This window comes from Saimiri boliviensis, chromosome 16, assembly GCF_048565385.1.
Source record: "Saimiri boliviensis isolate mSaiBol1 chromosome 16, mSaiBol1.pri, whole genome shotgun sequence".
NCBI lineage: Eukaryota > Metazoa > Chordata > Mammalia > Primates > Cebidae > Saimiri > Saimiri boliviensis.
This window is the reverse complement of record NC_133464.1, coordinates 67242158-67262402: the sequence shown is the minus strand read 5'-3', so window position 1 is coordinate 67262402 and position 20245 is coordinate 67242158. Positions and strand designations below refer to the sequence as shown.

Genomic DNA, 20245 nt, shown 5'->3' with positions numbered 1-20245 from the left:
GGAAGGCTGATATTCTCTTTAGAGAGAGATATGCCAAGAAGATTTTTTTCCCCTAGCCTGATAAGTAGCCTTCAATTCTTGACAAATAGTAGACTTCAGAGATAGCATTTCCAGGTGCCCTCAACTGTGGTAATTTAGTTCATCATAATATCTTGACGTACATTTTAATGAACTGTGTTCAGTTTTATTCCTTCCAAGATTATAAAGCACATAGCCTTGCACAGAGAGGCAGGCAGTAAGTGATATGTTGATTTGACTTTAACTGCACTGCAGAGCTGTGGTCCAGCCCCATCCAAAATTAAAGAACTAGATAGTTTCTCTCAACATTCTTTTCACTCAAATTTATCTGTACAAGTCAATGGATTTCATTAGCATGAAATTTCATGAAATGCCTGGGGGTAAGTGTGCATTTTAATGTTCTTCAGTTTGGGGAAATTTGTAGGCCATCCCTAGCTGTGTGACCTTAGCATGTGTTTTTGTTTGTTTAACTCTGGAAACCTCATATTTCTCTTCTTTGAAACAAGGATAATAAAATTGGTAGCACAGGAGGGTTGTATATGTGTTTTTTCTTTCTTTCTTTTCTTTATTGTTATTATTTTTGAGATCGAGTCTTGCTCTGTCACCAGGCCGGAGTGTAGTGGTGCGATCTTGGCTCACTGCAACCTCTGCCTCCCAGGTTCAAGGGATTCTCCTACCTCAGCCTCCTGAGTAGCTGGGACTACAGATGCATGCCACCACATCTGGCTAATTTTTGTATTTTTTTGTAGAGATAGGGTTTCACCATGCTGGCCAGGCTGGTCTTGAATTCCTGACCTTAAGTGATCTGTCTATCTTGGCCTCCCAAATGTATATGTATTTCTGAATGTCTGAACGCACCAGTAAAACATCTAGCACACAGCAAACACTCCAAATATTTTGCTCGATACTACTAATTCATCTTTTCCCTTCTTTTCTTTCTTTCTCTCAAAGATAGCAAATTATCCTTGCCTTGGACATTTAGATTATCCAGGTATTGTTAATTTCCAGGGAAGTAGCTAATCCTCATTAACAGTTCTATCTCATCCTTCTTAATGCAAATGGTTACAGGAATGGAAAGAAACCTGTAAATGGTTGGTCATTGCAGCCTCCAAATAGAAGATAACTATTGTATGATTGGAACGAGTGCGCCCTTAATGAAGCACTTTGACTGTAGACACCACCTCCTATAGACTCAAGAAAGAGCTCTGAAAAAGGAAGTTAGAGTACGTAACAACTAATTTATTTCTGTAGATTTTCCATCCATTGGCCCATCTGACACTACAGCTGTTCAGAAGCTCCTGCTGCACAAACAAAAGCCAAAGCTTTCCAGAAAGGGACTGCTAAACTGCATGCCATGACTTCCTGGTTGTATCCCTCAAATTACATAATAAAAACAAAAACAAAAACAAAAAACAGGCCGGGTGCTGTGGCTCACACTTGTAATCCCAGCACTTTGCAAAGCCAAGGTGGGCAGATTGTGAGGTCAGGAGTTCGAGACCAGCCTGACCAACACTGTGGAACCCCATCTCTACTAAAAATACAAAAATTAGCTGGACGTGGTGGCACATGCCTGTAATCCCAGCTAATCGGGAGGCTGAGGCAGGAGAATCACTTGAACCTGGGAAGTGGAGGTTGCAGTGAGCTGAGATCATGCAATTGCATTCCAGCCTGGGTGACATAGCAATACTCCATCTCAAAAAACAAACAAACGAACAAACAAAATATGGCAAGAAATGATGGGGAATGGGAAGAGGAAACATGGCATTAAGGAGTCAAGCCACTGAATTCAGGTGATTCTTATTAATATTTCCGGTGATTTTCTGTATTTAAATATTTTCTCCAATTGACATGTATTGGGAGTAGAATCATACTTTTATAAGTGATCCTAACAAAGTCCTCAGCCAAGAAAGACTTGAAATGAAAAGTATCCTGCACCTCCAGAGGGTAAGAAGTTTGAATGCGATGGCCAAGAGGGATCTTCAAGAGACTGAGGAGGCAGTCCTGAGGAGGTTAAATAAATGCCTTGTTTAAAAAAAAATTCTAAGCTTAAATCTTTTTACATTATACATGCTTAAGGCAAAAATTTAATTCAGGATAGATGGGAACTCGATATCCAAACCTTTAGGGGTAACAACTCTTTTTTTTTTTTTTTGAGAAAGAAAAAAAGAATAATAAGAAAAAGAATAAAGAAGAGGAAGAAAGTGAAAGAGGAAGAGGGAGAGAGAATGGGGGTATTGTTTTATTGCCCAGGCTAGAATGCAGTCTAAATATGGGTATGCCTATAATTGTCCTTAACAATGAAGACATAAAAGAAAATGAGGGAAGAGAATAACAAACAAGGAGCCAACCAACATTTCATTTAAACTTCTAAGTTGATATGATGTGGTACTGATAAGAGTGTATATTTTGTGTATTTAAAGTGGAGAGTTCTATAAAAGTTAAAGTGGAGAGTTCTATAAATGTTAAAGTGGAGAGTTCTATAAATGTTAATTACGTTTACTTGTTCCAGATCTGAGTTCAAGTCCTGGATATCGTTGTTAATTTTCTGTTTCATTGATCTGTCTAATATTAATGTTGAAGTCTCCCACTATTATTGTGTGGGAGTCTAAGTCTCTTTATTAGTCTTGTGTGTCTGAGTATTCCTGTATTGGGTGCATATATATTTAGGATCTTGAGCTCTTTTTGTTGTTGCATTGATCCTTTTATCATTATATAATGTCCTTCTTTGCTTCTTTTGATCTTTGTTGCTTTAACGACTATTTTATCAGGGGCAAAAATTGTAACTTCTGCTTTTTATTTATTTATTTTAGCTCTCTGTTTGGTTGGTAAATCTTTCTCCATCCCTTGTTTTGAGTCTGTGTATCCTTGAATGTGAGATGGGTCTGGATGCAGCAGACTGATGGGTTTTAGTTTTTTATCCAAATTGCCTGTCTGTCTTTAGATTGGGGGATTTAGTCAATTTAAATTTAGAATTAATAATGAGATATGTGAGTTTAATACTGCCATTTAATATTAGCTGGCTATTTTGCCCATTAGTTGATGTAAATTCTTCATTATATTGATGCTCTTTACTTGCTGGTATTTTTTAGAAAGGCTGATACTGTTTGTTCCTTTCTATGTGTAGTGGTTCTTTCAGAAGCTCTTGTAAAGCAGGCCTGGTGGTGATGAAATCTCTGAGTGCTTGCTTGTTCACAAAAGCTTTATTTTTCCTTCACTTATGAAGCTTAGTTTGGCTGGATGTGAAATTCTTGGTTGAAAGTTCTTTAAGGATGTTGAATATTGGTCCTCACTCTTTTCTGGCTTGTAGGGTTTCTGCTGAGAGATCTGCTGTAAGTCTGATAGGCTTCCCTTTGTGGGTAACCTGACCTTTCTCTCTGGCTGCCCTTAGTATTTTCTCCTTCATTTCAACCCTGGTGAATCTGACGATTATGTGCCTTGGAGTTGCTCTTCTTGAGGAATATCTTTGTGGTGTTCTCTGTATTACCTGGAGTTGAATATTATCTTGCCTTACTAGGTTGGGAAAATTTTCCTGAATAATATCCTGAAGCGTATTTTCCAGCTTGGATTCATTCTCGTTGTCACATTCAGGTACACCTATCAAGCGTAGATTAGGTCTTTTCACATAGTCCCATATTTCTTGGAGACTTTGCTCGTTCCTTTTTATCCTTTTTTCTCTAATCTTGTCTTCTTGTTTTATTTCATTGAGTTGGTCTTCGACCTCTGATATCCTTTCTTCTGCTTGATCAATTCGGCTGTTAAAACTTGTGCATACTTCACATAGTTCTCGTATTGTGTTTTTCAGCTCCATCAATTCATTTATTTTCCTCTCTAAATTGTGTATTCTTGTTAAAATTTCGTCAAACCTTTTTTCAAAGTTCTTAGTTTCTTTGGATTGGGTTAGAACAAGTTCTCTTAATTCACCGAAGTTTCTTATTATCCACATTTTGAAGCCTGCTTCTGTAATTAGAACACACTCGTTCTCCATCAAGCCTTGTTCCGTTGCTGATGAGGAACTGTGATCCCCTGCTGAGGGACAGGCGTTCTGATCTTGGGTATTCTCAGCCTTTTTTGGCTGTTTTCTTCCCTTCGTTGTAGATTTATCCATCTGTGGTCTTTATAATTGCCGTCTTTGTAATTAGGTTTCTGAGTGGACGTCCAGCTTACTGATTCTCAGCGCCAAAATCTGAGCAACCCACTGCGCAGACTCAATCAGCGGCGTTAAGATTGATGGTGCTTTTCTGACTCTGCACCAAGAACCAACGCTCCGAGGCGCCGGCAAAACCTCCTCGCCGGTCACAAGAGTCGCGCTGGCGACCCGTGGGGCTCCTCCGCTGGGAATCTCCTGGTGCGTGAGTAACAAGAATTCATGTGAAGGTGTGGCGTCCTCTCGTTCTTTGCACTTTCACTGGGAGCTACAATCCCGAGCTGCTAGTGATCAGCCATCTTGGATCTCTAAAAACTCTTAACAAATTGACAAATATCCTTCCAGACATCTTTCTATGCATTTATTTATTTAAAATATGTGTATATGATTTTACACAAATAGGATTATGCAACTTGTATTTTTACTCAACAATATATCTTAGACTGATTTCTATGGTCAAAAGATAAAGGTTTTGTTGTTATTATTAGTGGCTTTGTTATTGTTAAAAGTGTCTCCTTTGATTGTCTATGGTAAGCAATGCTATAATGAATATCCTTGGGCATATGCTTTTCCACTTGGGTGATAATCACTTTAGGTAAGTTCCTAAAAAGTCAGTTATTGGGTCATTTAACATTTTGATACTTATTATATAAATTTATACTTTGATACATATTATATAAATTATGTATGCATTCATGGATGCGTGTGCCTCACGTCCTAATAGAGGTTATCAATTCCTTGTCTTTTGTGTATACTGCGAATATTTTCCTCTAGGTTGCTTTTCAGTTTTTTCTAATGATGTGGTGATGATTTAAACTTAAATTTATCAGTCTTAATTTCTGGTTTGGTGGTGGTGGTGGTGGTGTGTGTGTGTGTGTGTGTGTGTGTGTGTGTGTGAGAGAGAGAGAGAGAGAGAGAGAGAGAGAGAGAGAGATTGTTACTTTTATTCCCACAACTATAGAAAGATTCCACCATATCATTTTATGGCACTTACATAATTTTATTTTTCAAGTCTTCAAATCTTTGAGATATCTGGAATTTATTTTAATATAGAGAAACAGACATGAATCCTTTTGTATTTCTCTCCTCACTCCAAATAGCTACCTAGTTTCCAACAATATCTTTCATTAAGTGTATATTTTCCCCCATTGATTTTAAAATTGATCTTTATTTTCTACATGTTTGGACCGATCATTGTTTCTATTCGATTTATCGCTTGACCCTTCCTGCACTAGTGACTCATTTATAAAATTGTTATGTGTTTTAAAATACATGATGGGCAAGCTCCCTATTGCCAATGCTGCCTCCAGTTTTTCTTATTTCTAAGTTGGATATTTTGGCATCATTCACTCAAGAACAGGATGTACTGGGGTTTGAACTCCAGGAGAGGAACCTTGATATTTCTGCTACCTTCTGTGCTTATAGAGGAGTTGGGAGGGGCAGAGTCAAACTCAAATTAGCAGGACGTAAGTTTTGCAAGTGAAGTTAGTTACAGCTTTGCTAGTGTGAGAAGTAATTAGTGGCCACCCACCAATTACTTGGGAAGTTGCCTGCAGGGGCTTAGAGCCTTCTGCTGAGCCAGAGTTGCTGACTCCCTGAGGGAGGGCAACTGAAGTCATCTAGGAGCTAACTGGCTCTTCTTTCCAAATAGCCATTTCCTGGTTTTGTTGCTATTGGACACAGGCATATGCAACTCATACTAAAATTTTTAACTGATATCTGTCTATAGGAAAGCAATTGATTTTCCACATAACAGTTTAGTAAGCTTCCACTTTACTAAGCTCTGAACATTTCAGCTGTAAATAATAATTCTCACACTTTCTTTCTAATATTGACTCATTGTGGGTTTCTGTGTAATTGCACTGATTAGATTGTTCAATGTTAAATGTAAATGGTGATTGAGGAAAACTTTCTAGTTCTTGATTAATTTGAAGCATATTTGACTTTTCATTACAGGCATATGCATGCACACACACACACAAACACACACACACACAGAAATAAGTATTGTAATAAGCAGGTATCCATTCATTTCTATTTTACTGAATATTTTGATCAGTAGGAATATTTATCAAAAGTCTTTTTGGAATTTCCAGAGATGCTAATACTTTTTCTCTTGACCAATTTACATGATTTTCGCAGTTTGAACCATTTTGGCATTCCTAGAATAAAACCCTTTTAATTCTATGCATTATCCCTTTATTGTACCATGAATATTTGCTTTTTCATCTTTGGCTAGTAAAATATTTGCCAATATTAAATTTTTTTCTTGAGTAAATATTCAGGAGCAAAATTGGAAGGCAGTTATTTCTGTTTGATGTCATGGTCAAGTTTTGGGATCAGAGCTATGCAAGTCTTAAAAAAATGGGAATGTTTCAGATTTTTTCTTTGTTCAAAACCAGTAATTATCATAGGAATTATCTATTTCTTGAATATTTGTTGTAACTTTTCTCTAAAATTAATCAGGCCTTAATCACTTTCAGGGTGTAAATCTTTATGTTTTCCATTTTTTAAAAAAAATAGTTTTTCTATCTCTTCTTGGGTAATTATGTTAATTTTAATTTCCTACAATTATTATAGTAATATGTTTTTTACACAATATTCCTTTTACAAAAAATCTGATCTCTATATAGGGTTATGAACTCTTTAAAAAATTCCTAATGTTATGTAGTTGTACTTTTTTATTCTCACAGGTTAGTTTATTTTAGCATCTATTCAATGATAACTCTTATTCATTCTGATGCTTTTATTTTTTTCAAGATAATTTATTTCTGATTTTTATTTGTTCATTATTTACTCTTATTTTTTAATTTTTTTAGCTTCTTAAGTTGAATACTTTTTGATTTAATTGAAATTTTTCTTACACAATAACAGTGTTAAACATAATGGATTTTCTATTGAAAATGACATTGGTTATATTTCTTGAGTTTTCTATGGAGCATTCCTATTGCTATTAATTCTTAAAGAATGTGTAATTCAAGTTTTACTTTCCTTTTGATGAAAGAATTATGTATAGATCAAATTTTTATTTGCAGGAAGATACTTTGTAAATTTTATTTTGTTGTCAGTTTCTAGTTTTATTGTGTTGTGGTCAGGAAATTAAGTAGTTTCTCACTGGACTGTGAGAATAAGATATATTATTTGCTTTGATGTATGTTTTATCATTATCTTGTTTATGCTACTGATATTTGTATTTCTACCTATGCCTTTTCCTGAAGTATAAATATACCTCAATTTCAAATTTTCCTGTCAATGTCAATATGTTTTACATGTGTCTTATGAACTGTATACATCTCATATATGAATTTTGCTCAATCTATTTTTATTTATTTAAACAATACTTTTCCTTAGAATTGTTTAGATTTACAGAAAACTTGTTAGTACACCCATATATCCTTACCTAGTTTGCACTATGAGCAATATATTTTATTGGTTTGGTACATTTGTCACAAGGAAATTGTGTGGTTTCTTGAAAAAGTCAATAAAGTTGATAAAATTTCTAGCCAGACAAATGAAGAAAAAGAGAGGAGACACAAATTCATTATATAAAAAATGAAAATAGTTTCATTACTACTTACGTTGTGGACATTCAAATGATGACAAAGGAATATTATAAATAATTCTATGCCCCCCCAATTTGATACTTAAATATAATGGACCAATTTCTTTTTTTTTTCTGTTTGTTTTTATTGCGTTTTAGGTTTTGGGGTACATGTGAAGAATATGCAAGATTGTTGCATAAGTACACACGTGGCAGTGTGATTTGCTGCCTTCCTCCCCTATATCTGGCATGTCTCCCCATGCTGTCTCTCCCCAACTCCCCACCTCCTGCTGTCCCTCCCCTATTTCCCCCCAACAGACCCCAGTGTGTGATGCTCCCATCCCTGTGTCCATGTGTTCTCATTATTCAACACCCACCTGTGAGGAGAACATGCGGTGTTTGATTTTCTGTTCTTGAGTCAGTTTGCTGAGAATGATGGTTTCCAGGTTCATTCATGTCCCTACAAAGGACACGAACTCATCGTTTTTTATGGCTGCATAGTATTCCATGGTGTATATGTACCGCATTTTCCCTGTCCAGTCTATCATCAATGGGCATTTGGGTTGGTTCCTGGTCTTTGCTATTGTAAGCAGTGCTGCAATGAACATTTGTGTACATGTGTCCTTATAGTAGAATGATTTATAATCCTTTGGATATATACCCAGTAAGGGGATTGCTGGGTCAAATGGAATTTCTATTTCTAGGTCCTTGAGGAATCACCATACTGTCTTCCACAGTGGTTGAATTAGTTTACACTCCCAATAACAGTGTAAAAGTGTTCCTATTTCTCCGCATCCTCTCCAGTATCTGCTGTCTCCAGATTTTTTAATGATTGCCATTCTAACTGGTGTGAGATGGTATCTCAGTGTAGTTTTGATTTGCATTTCTCTAATGACCAGTGATGATGAGCATTTTTTCATACGTTCGTTGGCCTCATGTATGTCTTCTTTTGTAAAGTGTCTGTTCATATCCTTTGCCCACTTTTGAATGGGCTCATTTGTTTTTTTCTTGTAAATCTGTTTTAGCTCTTTGTAGATTCTGGATATTAGCCCTTTGTCAGATGTGTAGATTGCAAAAATTTTTTCCCATTCTGTTGGTTGCCGATTCACTCTAATGACTGTTTCTTTTGCTGTGCAGAAGCTGTGGAGTTTGATTAGGTCCCATTTGTCTATTTTGGCTTTTGTTGCCAATGCTTTTGGTGTTTTGGTCATGAAGTCCTTGCCTACACCTATGTCCTGAATGGTTTTGCCTAGATTTTCTTCTAGAGTTTTTACAGTGTTAAGTCTTACGTTTAAGTCTTTAATCCATCTGGAGTTAATTTTAGTGTAAGGTGTCAGGAAGGGGTCCAGTTTTAGCTTTCTGCACATGTCTAGCTGATTCACTTGCTGAGACTCTTGCTTTTAAATTAGTCTAAGGGAAGCACACAGGCAAACTTGATAAAAGGCTTTAAAAGAATCCTGACTGCTTTGGGCTCTGGTCTTTCTCACCTTATTAAGTGGGGTTGGGGACATTTAAGCCTTTCTCCTTTTTTTGATCATGACTGCAGAGCTTGCTGAAATCTCAAAGGCTAACTCATCTTGCTAGCCATCTGTCAGGGGTAATTTAAAGGAAGAAGGCCAGAAAATGCTTTGCCTTTAAGAATAAAAGAGAATTAGTAATGGGGTTTTTATTTTATTCTGGCACTTTATACTATCTGCAGTGGCCAATTGCAAACTACTGTGATTTTAATGGTACAGAGCATTAATCTGTAATCAGATGATGTTAAAAACATTACTCTATACTTAAGTTAATAGTCACTGGTGCTGCTAATGAAGTCAAGGGACACTAAGAACCCTAAATCTTTAAGTTATGATTAAATTAAATCCTTAAATTAGTGTGGTAGGTTCTTCTGTCTCAGCAGTTTTCAAAGTGGGGTCCTGAAACCTTTTCTTTTGGATCAGAAAAGAGTTTTTGCTGTTTTCATAATAATTCAAAGACACAATTTGCGCATTTCACTAGGTTGACTTTGCACTGATATTGGACAATTTTTTTTTTTTTTTGGTCCTTGCTTCTGCTTTGTTGACCTGAGAGCACATTTTGAATGCCATGAAAAAAAAACCAAACCACATACACAATGGGAACTGGAACTGGATCTGAATTCTCCTGAGGCACTGGACCTCAGGAGAATTCCCCAACAAGGTGGATTTATACAAAATGCAGAAGAAATAAATGAGGCAATGTGGTGATGAGTCAGACGGTAGCAGAGGAGTGGTCAGCAACAGCACAGGCAGGTGATACCTCTTTCTCATAAGTGCAAATGTGAACCTCAGTGCCCTGGGTGAGTATCAGGATGAGTTTCCCATCACTTAGCTCCCACACAAGTGTCCTCTCTTGCCCGTCCCACTTCTGCAGGTGAACAAGTTTGCCTCCATCCAGTGTCACAATGGACTTGATCTTATTGTCATCTGCTGTTGTCTCATCAAACTCCACCCCCAGCTTAAAGCTAATCTCTGTGTTCTTGAATGTGCTCTGTGTTTTTAAGGTGATAATGTTCCCATTCTTTTTGATGATTGTGGTAGGGTTCATCATGCTAGCTGCCTGCCTGGTAGCAAAAAGCACCCCGATAGACTTCATGTAGTCATCAAAATTCTCGCTGTCCGAGAGCTTCCAGGTACACAAGAAGGCATCCGTCGTGGTGATGCTGGCCTAGGCTGAGAAGGAAGCTGCAAGAGAGCAGGTGTGCAAAGGACTGGGACTGTCGATATTGGATACAATTTCTGGTACCTTAGGACGAGTTGAGGCAGCGGCACTAAACTGTACTAATAATCATTGTATTCTTCCCCACCAGGCACTGGCAATATAACTTCTGAGTATCATCTTGCCCCAACCCATCTGTCATGACTTTCTCACAGCTGTTAAACCATGTTCTACAAGCAGAAACTTACGTTTTAGATGAATAAATGCAGGTTCTTGAGGAAAGGCACTTTTGTGATTGTTTGAACTGTGAACTCAACTATCTGCTTTTCCATGGAACACCATACTTGTTTGAAAGGCCAACTGATAGACAGACTGTAGCTATTCAGATTGCATATTTGGCAGGAATTTTGTCAAAAATGGGAAACCTGAGCCTGACATTACAAGGAAAACAAATGACAGTATTTATAGCTGATGATAAAATTTGAGCTCTTAAGTGAAAATTAGAATTTTGGGATACTTGCATATGCCACTGTGAGCTTGGCAGCTTTGCAATACTTAAAGACTTTTTCTGATGAGAACAGTGGTAATATGAATGGATGTAATATTTTGATACTATATAATAGAAGTGTCACTATTTCAAAGATCTACTGTTATTTTCCCAAAGACCAATGCATGATGTTAAAAGTGACATGGTTTGGCTGTGTCCTCACTCAAATATCATCTTGAATTGTAACGCCCACAGTTCTCATGTGTCGTGGGAGGAACCTGGTGGGAGGTGGTTGAATTATATATGGGGGTGGATCTTTCCTGCGCAATTCTTGTGATAGTAAATGCGTCTGATGAGATCTGATGCTTTTAAATATGGAAACTTCCCTGCACAAGCTCTCTTCTCTTGTCAGCTGCCACGTGAAACACGCCTTTCACCTTCCACCACGATTGTAAGGCCTCCGCAGTCATGTGGAACTGTAAGTTCAATCAACCTCTTTCTTTTGTAAATTACCCAGTCTCAGGTCTGTCTTTATCAGCAGCATGAAAATGGACTAATACACAAGCAAAATTCAAAATGTAAGGAAGACTAATGGATTTTAATGTAATGGTTTTAGATTCCACGTTGCAGCTCATCTTTAAGAAATTGCCTCTTGTTAAGGTTGGTGCAGTATCAGAAAAGAATATCCCAATGATCTGAAAGGGTTGTTATACTACTTTTCCTCCCTTCAATTTCATATCTTTGTGAGGCTAAATTTTCTTCATATACTTCAACCAAAAGCGTACCTTGTAACAAAGCAAATGCACAAGTGGATTTGAGAGTCCAGCTATGCTCTATTAAGCCAGATACTAAGGAAATTTGCAAAGATATAAAACAATGTCATTTTTCTCACTGATTTTTTAATTAAAAATTTTAAATTTGTGGTACATGTAGATTTGCGGAAATTTTTAGAAAATAATACAGAGTGTTGGACACTGTGGCTCATGCCTGTAATTCCAACTATTCAGGAGGCTGTGGCAAGAGGATCCTTTGAGCCAAGGTGTTCAAGGGTGTAGTCAGCTATGATTGCACCACTGCATTCTAGCCTAGGGAGAGAGTGACTCTATCTCTTAAAAAGAAAAGAGAAGAAAAGAAGGAAAGAAATAAATACAGAATGATCCCATAAACCCTCAAAAGTAACACCTTGCAAAACTGTGATACAATATCGTAATAAAATATTGGCATTGATACAATATACCATCCTCAGATTTCCTATTTTATTTGAACCTGTGTGTCCATTTGTATATGTGTGTATATTTAGTTCTGTACAATTTTAATGCATGTGTGGTTTCATGTTTCTTCTGCCACAGTGAAAATACAGAGAAATTCCCTCTCTACAAAGGTCCCTCTTGTCCTTTGATGACCCTTCCCACCTCCTTCCCAATCCTTCTTTCTGCAATGTGTTTTTTTTTCTGCTCATAATTTTCCATTTTATTATCAATTGATGTTAATCTCTTTAAAATTTTTAATTGACACATAATAATTGTACATCTCTATGGAGTACGGTGTGATATTTCAGTACATTTATACCGTGTGTAATGATCAAAGTAATTAGCATATCCATCACCTCAAACATTGATCGTTTATTTGTGCTGAAACATTCAAAAATCCTTTTTTTCTAGCTATGTGAACACATAGAATAAATTATTGTTAACCTAGTCACCTTACAGTGTTAAAGAACACTGAGCTCATTTCTCCTGTCTAGCTGTAATCCTGTATCTGCTAACCAATCTCTTTTTTTTTTTTTTTTTTTTTTTGAGACGGAGTTTCGCTCTTGTTACCCAGGCTAGAGTGCAATGGCGCGATCTCGGCTCACCGCAACGTCCGCCTCCTAGGTTCAGGCAATTCTCCTGCCCCAGCCTCCTGAGTAGCTGGGATTACAGGCACGCACCACCATGCCCAGCTATTTTTTTTGTATTTTTAGTAGAGACAGGGTTTCACCATGTTGACCAAGATGGTCTTGATCTCTTGACCTTGTGATCCACCCGCCTTGGCCTCCCAAAGTGCTGGGATTACAGGCTTGAGCCACCGCGCCCGGCTCTGCTAACCAATCTCTTATGTCCTCTCCCTCCTTTCTCCCCAGCCTCTCCATCCCCCTGCTCTATCCTCTACTTCTATGAGACCAACTTATTGAGCTTCCATATGAGTCGTACTTCTTTTTTGTTTGAAAGATATAGTTCTTTTTTATAAGAACATGTTAATTATGTTAACAGGCAATGGGTCTATTCTTATTTTATTTTTACTTTTTGAGATGGGATTTTGCTCTGTTGCCCAGGCAGGAGTGCAGTGGTGCCATCTTGGCTCACTGCAACCTCCACCTCCTAGTTTCAAGTGATCCTCCTGCCTCAGCCTCCCAAGTAGCTGAGATCATACCTAGCTAATTTTTTTATGTTTTCAGTAGACACAGCATTTCACCATGTTGGCCAGGCTGGTCTCAAACTTCTGACCTTCAGTGATCTGCCCACCTCGGCCTCCCAAAGTGCTGGGATTACAGGCATGAGCCACTGTACCTGGCCTATTCTTATTTTAAAATAAATTACTACATATTAAAACTCTTTTAGTTTAATTTCTAACATGCTAAATATTGATAAATGTAACCACATAAATAGAGATCTTTGGAGTTCTCAGTAGCTTTTAAGAGTTTAAAAGGGTCCTAAGACTAGAAGGTCGGAAAACCACATGAAACAAGTCCATAGACATCATTATCTTTTGAGTTAACTCTCTTGAATTGTTAATAATTTTTTCTTCATAGAATATCATTTTTTTTTTTTTTTGAGATGGAGTCTTGCTCTGTTGCCTAGGCCAGAGTGCGGTGGTGTGATCTCGGCTCACTGTAACCTCTGCTTCCCAGGTTCAAGCGATTCTCCTACCTCAGCCTCCTGAGTAGCTGGGACTATAGGCACATGCCACCACACCGGCTAATTTTTTGTATTTTTAGTAGAGACGGGTTTCACCATGTTGGCCAGGCTCATCTTGAACTCCTGACCTCAGTGGCCAGCCTGAATTCCTGAACTCCAGGCCAGCCTTGGCCTCCCAAAGTGCTGGGATAGCAGGCGTGAGCCATCACGCCCAGCTGAATTTTTAATATTTCTCACAATGCCCATGAGAGTGCTAGGCCCAGTTTGCACTCAATAAATATAAACAGAATTGATGCAAATGTCTTCATCAACTTTATAAGCTTCATCACTGTGGTTGTGGCTTTTTTTACAATAATGGACTCTGTGTATACAGGTGTTGCTCAGCAATTCTAGATGTGTTCTTGGAAAACTGTGTGTAACTGAAAATGTGAAGCATCTACCTATTTGCCTCAGTATTTATCACTTGGAATCATTTTCAGTTTGCTTATCAACTGATGTGATGACTGCAGGTTCTCTTTGGTCCGTGTTTCTCTCATCAAAGTTAATGATCACTCATCAAACCTAGAGAAGCTTTATAGTCACTAGGGAATAAAGGATACAAAATCCTTCCCCTTAAGGAATGTACAAAGCAAGGTGATTACTCTTTATAGAAAAACTTGTGAGAATTTGCAGGGGCTGTGGTAAAGTGGGTTAAATACAGCAAATCCTAAGACAGAGGGACCCTACCCTGTGTCCCCTTGAATGCGTGGCCAGGCAAGTATGATGACAGACACATGCTGAGACATACAGGGCTAGAGTTAGAAACTGTCAGAATCTCTGTTATTTCATTGAGCTTGTCATTGTGAGCTTCTGTAGAAGGGAGACAAAATTCTAATAGCCATCTCAACCCTGAAAACTTCTCTGGGTTTAAAAATCGTTTTATTAAAGACATAAGATTCAAGTAAATATTAATGCAACTGCTAATAGTAATAATGACAGTAATAAAGCTCAGGAAGTTTATTTTAAACTCACTTATATCCGAAGTAGTTAATAGTAATTTGTGACTTTCATTGTGCCTTCCTCCAGCCATTTGTCATGACTTTCTAAAAGCTATTAAAACTCGTTTTACAAATGGAAGTTTACATTTTAAATGACTGGATGCAGGCTCTTACGAAAAAGAAAAAACAAACCCAACTCAGCAATAAGAAAGTCCTTATATCTATTTAATGGAAGAAAATCAAAACATAGAAATTTGTCATTTAATCATGCTAGGTAGCATCACCTCAATTTCATCAGCTAACCAGATTTCTTTGTTCAGTTTACTAGTCATAAACCCAATTATTTAAAATTCAGAAAACAAAGTGACCTGCATAGTTAATTCAGTTTTTTCCCCTTAAAACACAGTAAGAATTATTTATTGAGCACTGACAATTGGAAAGGCACTGGGCTAAGTGCTGGAAAGTATTATAAAATGACATGGAATCATTTCCCATGGCACTTGGTTGGTGCTTCCTTTAAATTTTTTCCCACTTTTAAGGATTCAATGTGTCATAGTCCATTTTGTGCTGCTGTAACAAAATACCTGAGACTGGATAATTCATATAGAATAGAAGTTTATTTCTCCCAGTTCTGGAGGTTGGGAATTCCAAGATCAAGGTGACTGCAGGTTCGGGCATCTGATGAGGGCAGCTGTCTGCTTCCAAGATGGCTCCTTGAACATTGCATCCTTCAGAGGGAGGAACACCGTTTCCTCACATGGGGGAAGGTGGAAGGCAAAGAGGGATGAACTCCCTTTGTAAAGTTGTTTTATAAGGGCACCGAATCCCATTCTTGAGAGAGGTGCTCTCATGGCCTATCCACTTCTTAAAGGTCCCACCTCCTAATAGTATTTTAAATTTTGGAGGGGACATGTTCAAACTATAGCATTCTGATTACCATTATATTTATCTGCTTCAGACGAATTTGGAGAATTTGACTTAAAGCACAGCTGTTCATAGCCCCCAGATTCCATTCCAGCATTTCTTTGCTATAGCCTGGTCACCATCCATCCCCCTTAGACCAGATGTAATACACTGTAGGAGAAAGTAGGTGCTTCATATGATGGAATGGGTATGAACCATCCTGTGGATTGGATTGATTTTAGAATGTCACATCACTTCAACACTTGTTGGCATGCTCAGGACTCATGCTTTCTGAGGCAACTTGAGTGGCTGCCTACAGCAGGATGAATCCTTTGGCTTGTGACAAACCTGACTTCTGTCTGTGTTTATGAGGCACCATGGCAGAGATGCCATGGCTCTGAATCTCAGCTTCACTGTGCTTAGTACATGTCCTGGAACAGAGAATGCACTTCATATATCTTAGTTATCACCACTGCTGCAATTACCAGAGGCGCTCAGTCAACCTATTCACTGAGCCTTACTGAGAATGATGCCTATTTAATTTAATTTGCAATATTATTGTGAAAATTGTAAGGAAGTTTATGTAAAAAGTAATTTGTATAGCGTCCAATAAAGAGTAGAATTTAGGAAATTATAACTACTACTACTATTGATGTTGTTACTATTATTACTACTACACTACTGACGCTGGACGAATATCTACTGCTATGCTATCAGTACAATACATCATGACAATGGATTATAGCAGTCATTGCTCTAAGGCATTGACATTTTCTAAACAGATAAAACATTGTATCAACTGCTGTTTTGATAATTTGGAACTGACATCATCATATATTTGTTTGTAGGCACACCATAAAAATCTCTTCATTAACACACTGATAGCATCTTTTATTTTGCTTCACTCAATCAGAGGCTTTTTTCTACCAGCAGTTAGTCATGCTTTCATCAAAAGCAATGAGTACCTAAAGGAATATTGACATTCTACAGAACTTTGTCCTTCTTGCATTTTTGTAATTGTCATGGGAAATTAAGATCAGATCAGAGTCATAGCCTATAGCATAGGAAATATATGGTTCACAAACAACGCAAGGTATTTGATGTTGTCACCAGATAACTCTGAACTCTAAACACTTGCCAAACACTGCAGAAATGCTTTGGGCTGAAGTGTTCTTGCTTCACAGATTCCTTCATTTTATGATTGCCAGAGTCATTGAAAATAAATTTTGGATTGTGCTAAAGGGAAATAACAAAGATACTGTCTGGCATCGGTCTCTCAGATTTGACAGACAATTTCATGCTTTTAATTGATTCCAGTCTTTGCAAAAAAAGTGGAAGTAAGTAATAGACAAAAATTAACAACAAACAAAGATGCCAGAAGTGCCTATCATTGCATGAAACTTTTGCTTTGTTGATGATTTGCAAATTGTGTTCTAGTACTATAGTCTCATTTGTTGAAAGATATTAGAAGAGAATCCAATTTCCAATCTTTGTAAAGATTTTGATGTTGTGGCATAATATCCTAATTGTATTCATTTCCCCTTTTATCCTTTTTGTATTATAGTCTTCCAAGTTCTAGTAGGGCACACAAACTCCATTTCCTGTGCTCACTCAAGCTAGATATGTGATTAAATTCTGGCCAATGGGATGTGAGTTGCAACTTCTTACTAATACCCTTTAAGAAGAAACTGATTGCTCTGTAATCTTTTTTTTTTTTTAGACAGAGTCATGCTCTGTCACCCAGGCTGGAGTGCAGGTGCAATCTTGGCTCACGGCAACCTCCACCTCCTGGGTTCAAGCAATACTCCTGCCTCAGCCTCCTGAGTAGCTGCGATTACAGGTGCCTGCCACCATGCCATGCGCGGCTAATTTTGTGTGTTTTTAGTAGAGACGGGGTTTCACTATGTTGGCCAGGCTGCTCTCGAACTCTTGACCTCGTGATTCACTCGCTTCAGCCTCCCAAAGTGCTGGGATTACAGGCATGAGCCACGTGCCTGGCTGCTCTGTATTCTCTTTTACCCTTCCTGTGGGGCAGAATAAAGAGGAGGTGCTGCAGATGAGAGCAACATTCTAGGGAATGTTGATAGGGCAATGAGTCGAAACACTTCGAAAAGTGTATTTGGCTCTGTAGAAATTAAATTTTAACTTGAAAAAGAAAAAGAAAATGATGATGAACCTGGGTCCCTGGAGGACCTCATGGAGCATTCAGCTTCTTGGTCCTGCTCTATCCACAACCTATGCAGTCCTCTGTTAAAGGGAAACATGTTTCTATTCTGCTTGATGCATTGTGTTTTGTGTGACTTTGCTACAGCCCTAATACTAGACGTGTTCTAAATTTTCCACACTTGTTATTTTCCCAATGGCTGAAGGGCTTATGAGACACAACATATATGTCTTCCTTCTTTCCTTCCTTCCTCCTTTTCCCCTCCTCCCTTCCCTCCTTCCTCCTGCCCCCTTCCTTCCTTTCTCTCTTCCTTCCTTCCTCCCCCCACCCCCTTTTTCTTTCTTTCTTGAGACAGGGCCTAGCTCTGTTGCCCAGTACTTCTGGAATACAGTACTTCCATCCTTGCTCACCAAAGCCTAGAACATCTGTGCTCAAGCAATCCTCCTGCCTCAGTCTCCTGAGTAGCTAGGATTATAGGTGCATGCCACCATGCCAAGCCAATTTCTAATTTTTGTAGAAAAGGGGTCTTACTAGATTGCCCAACCTGGTTTTGAACTCCCTGCTCTTGACCTCCCAAAGTATTGGGATTACACACGAGTCACTGTGCCCAGCCGTACTCAGTTGCATTTTGAAAACTTTATTTCTGGGTTTTTTGTTGTTGTTGTTCTTGTTCTTGTTAAATGGAATTAAAGTGTCTGTGCAGTGTCTGTCATAACCTAGTACGAAAGCAATAAAACTATTGTAAGCACTAGGCAAAGTGGTCGTTATTGACTTCTTTCTCTAGCAAGGGAAAAGATAGGAAAATGGCTTTTGCATAGGGAATTTAAGGTGCCACAGAAAATGGTATAGAAGATAATGTAAATTGTGATGATGTGAACACGGGGTAGTTTGTGTCGAGCACGATGGTCAATGGTAGCTAACTATGCCCTTCTGGAAAGGGATGTGCCCCCTTGCTATATCAAATCTCCAAGCTGCATGGCAGCAAAAGAACCCTGTGCATCACGTTGCTTAGCTGGAAGGAAATGAGGAAGCTGTGGGAACCCCTGTATGCAGCCTGTGGTTTGTGGGTATTCACTCAAATTCCAGAAGTGTGGGTTACCTTTAGTCAAATCTGAAGGAGTTTTGCATCCGTCACCCAATGCAGAGCTGAAGGAGAGGGAGCAGGTGTGAAATACAACCCAGACTTGCTTTTCAGTATCCAGTGGGGGTAAAAGAAACATGTACAATTTGTCTCACTGTTAACCTTGGTACCTCTTGGATGGTAAATAGTACAATGAGTAATTCAAAAAGTGGAAACAAAGTGTTACTATGTCTGCTACTAAGCTTTGCATCAAAAAAGTATTTCCTTTGCTTCTAGAGACAAGCTTCTTTCTCTTCTCTCTAGGTAGCTTTTTACTGTCTCATGTTATAGTTACTTACATAAATGTATTGCTGGGGATTCTAGTAGCGCAGGGATTATAGGAGTTTCCTGTGATTTAACTAAATCACTTGTGTCTTTAATACTATGTCCATGCTTCCCCCACAAACATCAGAGAAAATGACTTCTTGGCCTGGGAAGTTTATGAGTCCAGAAATAATCTGTATTTCTTATTTCTGGCTGGAGCCCCTTCATAATCTGGCTCCACGCTGCCTTATTCTTAGCCTCTGCCTGTCGCCTCCATGTGATATCATATCAGATGGTAGAGGCAATGGAACCGTCAGACTAGATTGTGGTTTTGGGCCACAAAGCATGACCCATCATTCTTTCACATTCTTAATAGATAGGATGACCCCATGAACTTTGCCACCATAGTTTTATTTTTATACCCATGAAAGTCATGGGCACTAGTTGGTGAGATCCAGAGGCCAATCCTGAGGTCCAGAGATGGTTCTCCAGGAGGGAGGTGGGTAGGAATGAGAGGGCACACTGTCTGCTCACAACAGCCTCTGCTTCAGGGTTCGAGGACAGCTTCAGAGGGGAGACCACAGTTCTGGGGCCCTGCCGTTTCAGCCACTGCCTTCTTTACTAAGGTCATTAACAAGCATACTCATTAGTGGCAATTTCCCTGGTGGTTTTTGTGATGTGGGGATTTGTCCACTCTGAAATGGCTGAAGCTGCAAATCATTTAAAATAGTCAGTCCTACTGGAGATAGAAATAACTCCTTGCCTGTGTTGATCCTAGCTAGTGACCAGTGTCTAGAAGGTGAAATCTTGGGAGGAGAGGCCTGGGCTTCTGACTCAGCAGAAACCACCGTCTTGACACTTTTAGTTTTTTTTTGTTGTTGTTCTCATCCTACTCATAGAGACTATTCTTCCTACAGGCCAAATTTGACAAAATAGCCCCACCAAATGATATTCAGAGGTGCACCAGCCACCCTCCCCCAATAAATTTGACCTTATTTCTTGTTACCCTGGTGATGCTCAGGATTCATAAGACGTATCTCTAAGGAATCTCCAG

The 20245-nt window shown here is 38.5% G+C and overlaps 1 long non-coding RNA gene and 1 pseudogene across 3 annotated transcripts in view; one reads left to right on the top strand and one right to left on the bottom strand.

Annotated features, from left to right (window-relative positions):
• LOC141581642 (uncharacterized) overlaps nt 1-20245 on the top strand; it is a 228024-nt gene that overhangs the window by 42516 nt on the left and 165263 nt on the right. Inside the window, exon 3 of one of the 3 annotated variants that reach the window (XR_012514411.1) lies at nt 4158-4392. The exons of the other annotated variants lie outside the window; for them this stretch is intronic. This is a non-coding gene — a long non-coding RNA (uncharacterized LOC141581642). The remainder of the gene's footprint in view (nt 1-4157; nt 4393-20245) is intronic. 3 annotated transcript variants of the gene reach the window in all.
• On the bottom strand, nt 9933-15737 carry LOC101051102 (fatty acid-binding protein, heart pseudogene; annotated as a pseudogene).